The 6,671-nt window shown below is 44.2% G+C and overlaps 1 long non-coding RNA gene across 2 annotated transcripts; it reads right to left on the minus strand.

Annotated features, from left to right (window-relative positions):
• Positions 1–2,048: 2,048 nt before the first annotated feature.
• LOC140526163 (uncharacterized) lies at positions 2,049–5,977 on the minus strand. Of its 2 annotated transcripts, none has more exons than XR_011974259.1 (3): positions 5,789–5,977; positions 5,309–5,371; positions 2,049–3,089 (listed from the first exon to the last, which is right to left on the minus strand). It is a non-coding gene; the product is annotated as an uncharacterized lncRNA (long non-coding RNA). The 2 variants fall into 2 exon arrangements; XR_011974260.1 differs by lacking the exon at positions 2,049–3,089 and adding an exon at positions 3,366–3,640 and having other exon boundaries at positions 5,789–5,956.
• Between the last annotated feature and the right edge of the window lie 694 nt (positions 5,978–6,671).

Here is a 6,671-nt window from a genome sequence, read left to right on the forward strand (position 1 = left end):
GAGCCCTCAGTTAGGAAGACAAGGAAGTATATATTATATTTTAGTAAGATTCACATCCAGAATGGTTAAAATGAAATGATTCATATATTTTAAGCAAAATAAACTCTGAAGCATCATGTAAAAATGAACTGCTAAAGTTTTGCTGATGAAAAAGGGGTCTGCTTCAGTTACCTCGACAACTTATTTATGTGAAACTTATTTATTTCCTGATGATGCTTCAAACGTGAAATACTATTCTAGCTCAATTTATAGCCAGCACCCAGTTTATTGTATTTCCTTGGGTGCAAGATTCAAGGACATTACATCCTCAGAGAATATATGAAACTTCTTCCTGTGTTTGTTCCCTCCATATCCCCTTTAAGAGTCTCATACAAATCTGAGAAAACAAAAGAAGGCATGTCTCCTTGATTTGGAAAGTCTTTTCCACCTGTGTGTATGTGATCGGACAAGAGGGGAGTGAGGAGACATTGTTCCTGAAAGCCCAGGAAGATAAGGAGGATTAAAGCTAGGAACCGACCATGGAGACCTCTCCAAAGGACTGGAAGTATCTGGGTAGGCTCGTGAGGGGGACAACACTTAGGGCTGTTCTCTTCAAAATAGTTCTTGAGCCAGTAGGTATCCTGACTCAATGCATCGATCGGGAGGGCTAATGTTTCTCAGGATGTAAATAAAAAGCTGTTGGTAAATATAGTTTGGTGGTTGCCTTGTTAGAGAGAGCATGTCAAAAAAGTTACAGGGAGCTGGCCACAGTTCAGACATCTTCCAGGAACACAGCAAACAGCCACATTTTACTAATTATAGCTAAGGAAAACACTCTGAGATTACAGCTAAATTACATTAAGACATAACTTGCTGGCAGGATCTCAGCTCTATCTCTCTGGCTCAGGTTTCAACTGGGCCCAGCAGTTGCATGGGAGGGTGGGGGTAGGAACCTTGGCCAAGGAGGAGGCTGGGCAGCTGACTTACTCCTGTCCCCCTCCCCCCCCCACCAAGGGCCCTAGGCACCATTCCACACAAGGCAGTGAGTCCAGAGTCACTATGGGAATCCCCCCAAAAGCTACACCCTCTTCCTACCATGTTATTACAAAGGGGTAGCCCCCACTCTTTTGGGCAGCTTAGAAAGTATTTTAGAATGGGGGAGGGTAGAGACACTAAGTCATGGAGCCCCCTTCTTTTCCCCCATAATGTGGGGTCAAACTTTAGGCTGGTGGTTTTGTTTTATTTTTATGTGAGGCAATCAGGGTTAAGTGACTTGCCTAGGGTTACAGAGCTAATAAGTGTCGAATATCTGAGGCTGGATCTGAACTCAGATCCTCCTGACTCTGGTGTTTTATCCACTGTACCACCTAGCTGCCCCCTAGGCTCATGGTTTGAGAACAAAACAAAAAACCCTTCCTTGGTGTCAGTGCCATCAACCTCTCACCTTTCTTTTTTCATCACCAATCTGTACCAGCTGGGTTTTACTGGAGGATATGAACATTCTGAGGAACTGAGGCAATGTCTGTGAGGATGAACTTTGTCCTTTCAGCAACAAAGGTAGCATAGGTCACCCTTGGAGAACCGTTCCATTTTTCTTTTAAGGCAGGTAGGTGTCAACTGTTCCATTATTCTTTTAAGGGAGGTAGGTGTCAAAGTAGTTCCAAGTTGCACTTGGAATCAGGAAGACCTGAGTTTGAATCGTGCTTCATTTACTGTGTGATTCTGGTCCAATCACTTCACCTCTCTCAGTCTTAGCTTCCTCATCTGTAAAATAGGGGTAATAACAATACCTACTTCACAAGATTGTGAAAAAAACCTATGTGAAGTGTATATAAATGCTCACTGTTTCTAGTATAGGTCAGAGGTTCTCAAAGTGTGACCCAAAGACCCTTAGGAATTTCTGAGCCTCTTGGGGGTCTAAGAGTTCAAAACTATTATCATAATACTATGATGTTAATTTCTAACATGCTAACTATTGGGAGATATAAGCCACACAACCCACAAATCTCCTTGGGATCCTCAATCATTTTTAAGCATAATAGGATCCTGAGATCAAAAAGTTTGAGAAGTTTTGATAGGATTTGGGTAGGGGATAATATCTATCTAATACTTTTTGTCAGGATTCTGGGTTCATCCATTGAGATCTAGAAGGGAATTTATAGTCATCTGGTCCAGCTCCCTCAGAGGATCAAGAGCTGGAAAGGACCTCAGAGACCCTTTTAGTCAGCTTTCTCATTGTAAAGAAGGGGAAACTGAGGTTTAGTGACTTATGAAGGTAGTGAGTGGCAGAGTTGGGAATCAGACCAAGGCTTCCTGACTCCAAATCCAGCCTTCTCTCAGTACAGGTAGAAATTTAAAAGATACATTGATGATGGCAAAGTTTGGGGTCTGGCCTTGCTTACAGTTAGGCAAGGAGTAAATGCGACTCTAGTTGTTGGTCTCAGGCTCTGCTCGTATGTTGCTGGCCTAAGGATGCTCTATTAGCACCTCCTCTCTCTTGTCTTCTGTCCCTCTGGGGTTTTTATGGGGAATATGCTCTTCTGGTCTTGCCTCCTGGGAACCTTCTCCAGAACACTCAGCAGAGGCACCAGGGCTTTGGCAAAGTGCCCCTTCCTCAGTCTTCCCTCCCACCCCAACAGAGGAATGGTCAACTGTTCCCTCCCCCAATCTGCACCCCCCCCCCCCAGCTGCTGGGGGATTTCTGTGTTTGATTATCTGAGGGCAGAGTCTGGCTAGAGTCCTCAAGTTCATGTCCAAAAGAAATACCCAAGTCTGTGTCCCACCCCTTGCCAGGCAGAGTCTGAAGCCTGGCGGCTCTGTCCTGGGCCCCCCAGATGTTGGGAGGGGAGACAAGGGTGTTGTCCGGTGCCGGGGTGCTGGGGCCATGACCTGGGCCCCTCTTGGCGGATCTATCCCAGTCCCTGCTGGGGAGTTGTTTAATACACTCTCAGGCTGTTTGGGCTAGTGTTTACAATTGAAGTTTTTCATTATTTGATGTTATATTTGGCCTTGGCCTTCAGATTCTGTTTGTATGGACTGAGACCTCACGTTAGACAGGAGCCAAAGATGTGTCTCCATGATGGGTCTTCAGTTCTCCACCAATTCCTGTACTGAAATGAAAAGGAGGAAATGAGCCAGGGAGAGGGAGACACAGCTGGACTGAGGGAGACAGAGCTAGGTTGAAGGAAACATAGTTGGGTTGAAGGATTCAGACTTAGGGAGACCATCTACAGAGGGAAACAGGAGATGGAAATAGGAAGGACACTAGGAAGTGGGGGATAGGGAAGAGAATACATATGGAGGAAGATTCAGGGAAACAGAGGTAAGGAGACAGAATGGGAGGGAGGTAGGGAGGCAGACAGGTGGGGATATAATGCCTTGGAAAGTTTTTTTTCACAGTGGGTTCCCCCATCTTTTATTTTTTCCCCTTTTATTTTTCAATTAACAAGTATTTATTTTCTCTTCTGCTGTGTCAACACAGCCCCAATTTAGAAGAAATAAAAGCCCAAATCAAATCTTTGTAACAAATATGCATAGTCAGACAAAACAAGTTCCCACACTGTCAATGTCCAAAAATGTGTCTCATCCTGCATCTTGGATCTGTCCAGAGCAACGGCCATTCTTTTATTTCAATCCCCTTTTCTCAGATGAGGGAAAAGACCTGAAGCAGCAGATCAGGGTTAGTTGGGAATAGCCCAGCATCCTTTTCCCCCTTTACTTCTCTCCCCCAAATCCAGTTCTTTGTTCGACACTGGAGAGCCAACTGGTACTGTCCCTCTCTTTTGCCAGCAGACTCAACCTCACAAACATCAGACTTTTTAATTAGGCTGGAAAGATGCTTTTTCATCTCTTTGCCTTTGAACCAGTCTATGTTGTCATGCTTAGAAAATATTCCCTCCTCACTTCCATCTCTGGGAATCCCTCATTTCCTTCTAAACCCAGCTTAAGTCCCACCTTCTACGTGAAGCCTTTCCTAATCCCTCCAGCTGGGGGTATCTCTCCCCCAAATTACCTAGTATTTATTTTTATAATATATATAAACATATACACAATACATAGATATGTATGTGTATATGTGTATATATATATGTACAGGTATAGCTGTCCCTCCTAACAGACCATAAACTCCTTGAAGGCAGGGACTGCTTAATCTCTGTCTTTATATTCCTAGCACTGAGCATATAGAAGTTGCTTAAAAAATGCTTGTTGATTGGTTGATGGTCTATCCCTTCTTTTCATAAAGAGGCATTGCATAATGGAAAAATCAATGAATTTGGAGTCATAAGATACAGGTTAAAATCCCAGCTCTGTTGCTTACTACTTGTGTGACCCCTGAACTGTTTTGACCTCAATTTCCTCATCTGTAAAATGAGGGATTAGATTTAGATGGCCTCTAATTTCCTTGCCAGCTCTCAATCCATGCTTCTACATCAAACAAACTGAGGTTAAAAGAATTTGTGATTAAGGGTCATGGGATTTAGAGCTGAAAGGGGTCTTAGAGATCATTCAGTCTAGTGGTATCAAACTCAAATAGAAATGAATGCCAGTAAACCATACATAAGGCAGCTGGGTAGTGCAGTGGGTAGAACACTGGACTTGGAGTCAGGAAGATTCATCTTCATGAGTTCAAATCCGACCTTAGACATTTATTATCTATGTGATCTTGGGCAAGTCACTTAAACTTGTTTGCCTCAGTTTCCTTATATGTAAATGAGCTGGAGAGAGAAGGAAATGGCAAACCACTCCAATATCTGTCAAGAAAACCTCAAGTGGGGTCACAAAGAATGGGACATGATGGAAAAAATGACTCAACCATAACAAATCATACATAAGTATCCATGTTGCTGCATACTGATTTAGAAAATTAACAAATTAACATTATCTCTGTTTTATTGTATTTTATGTATTTTAGTAAATATTTCCCAATTACATTTTCATTTGGTTCCAGAGGCATTGAGGAGTGTTGTCCATAGCATATGCTTTACTGCAGACCAAAGAAGAGGTGACTTGCTGCAGGTCAAACAGACAGTAATGAAAGTTAGGATTTGACCCACAAGTCTACATCCACTGTGATTTCCATGCTGCCTCCTCTCCTGCTAGTTCTCATACCCAGAGGATCTACAGAATCTCCATTCATATCTTTAGTTATGGTGAACTAAGTTCTTAGATCTGGTTCCCAAGGCTGGAGGCTAGACTATCCCTCATAGTCTAGGTGGGCAACCAGAGGCTAGAGGAGGGCTCTTAAGACTGGGTGGAAAGTGTTGTTATGTGAAGAAGGCCCAAGGCAGGCCACTCTCAGACTGAGAGATCAGGGGAAAGGGGTACTTACTGCTTTCTCCTTTCATTCTCCAAATGTCCTTCTTTCCAGGAACAAAGATTTTCCCCCAAATCCCTTGGGATTAAACAAAGAGAAAAAAGAGCTCTTGGGGGCAGGAGCTAGGGTACAGTAGAGTAGGGAACAAGGTCTGGTCTATGCGTCTTTAGGAAAAGATGATGAATCTCCCTGTGGAGAGTTGGAAATCTAGTTCTTGGGAGTCTCTCGTAACTACCAGTCCTCCAGCCCAGTTCTCTCTCTGTTTCTCTCTGTGTCTCTCTCTTTGTAGGACTGAAATACTAAGGGGGAAATCTAGGGAAGGTTGCAAAAGAGGGGGCTGCTTTGAGCTGCTGCCTAAGGCAATCTAAGGTGGAGGAGAGCCCTAGGGAGATTTAGGGGAAGAGGGGCTCCATTTTGGCCCAGGCTGCCTTCGGGAAATACTGGGTGGTCTGATTCCAACAGTGCAACCTGGAACTGATTGCGATTTGAACATACTTGACCCAGGTGAAAATCTGCGATTTCTGCAGGAAAATGTCACCGTTCTGGCAGCAGGGAGCCGGCTTTGACTGTAGAACTCGCCTCTGATTTCTGTGGAAAACAGCAGGCTGCTCCAGCCAAACCACAACATACTTTGCCTTTTATGAACCCAGTGGTGTTGTGCATGGCCCCCACCCCTTGCCTCTTATTGTTAAGAGGAGCAGTCATGCTTAAGGGGGGACAGGTGCTGGACTCCTGGGAATTGATTCTACAGTCTCCACCTGGCTCTTCTTAAGAGGATGACGGAACTTCTAAGTGGAGGGGAGTCTATAATCATTGTGTGTGACATGGGTCAGGTTAGGAGTGGACTCATGGAGTGTAGGGGACAATGGAGGCTGAGGGCTTCCTAGGAGAAGGTGATAGGGTATTAATTAATCCTTCATTTGATGACATTGAGAAAGAAAGATCAAGGATTTTCTGGGGCTTGCTTTCCAATTTTGGAAATAGTCATGGGTGCTCCCCCATAGAGTATATCTCTTTTAGGCCTAGGGTGGAGGTAGGGGGAAACTTCTGCAGGCCCCATGTTTCTGGTTTTGCCAGAAATTCTGGATGTGACTGGACTGCTTCCAGAACCAGCATTTCTCAGGCTATGAGATTGTCTAATCTCCCAGAGATGCTTTATGGAAAATGAGTAGAGAAGAGAGGGAAATGACTGATTTTGGGTGTTCAGCTCAGACCCCCCACAGTATGAGGATGTTTATAGAACAGAAATAGCCATCTGTCCAAACCTGAAGACCATCAAAACTTCCTGAGTCCCTGATCTAGTCCATGGTACTCTGCAGTGCTGGAGGACATGCTGGCTAAAAAACTCCTTGGGTCAGGCCAGGAGTCGACTCATCAA

This window comes from Notamacropus eugenii, chromosome 1, assembly GCF_028372415.1.
Source record: "Notamacropus eugenii isolate mMacEug1 chromosome 1, mMacEug1.pri_v2, whole genome shotgun sequence".
In the NCBI taxonomy this organism is placed as follows: Eukaryota; Metazoa; Chordata; class Mammalia; order Diprotodontia; family Macropodidae; genus Notamacropus; species Notamacropus eugenii.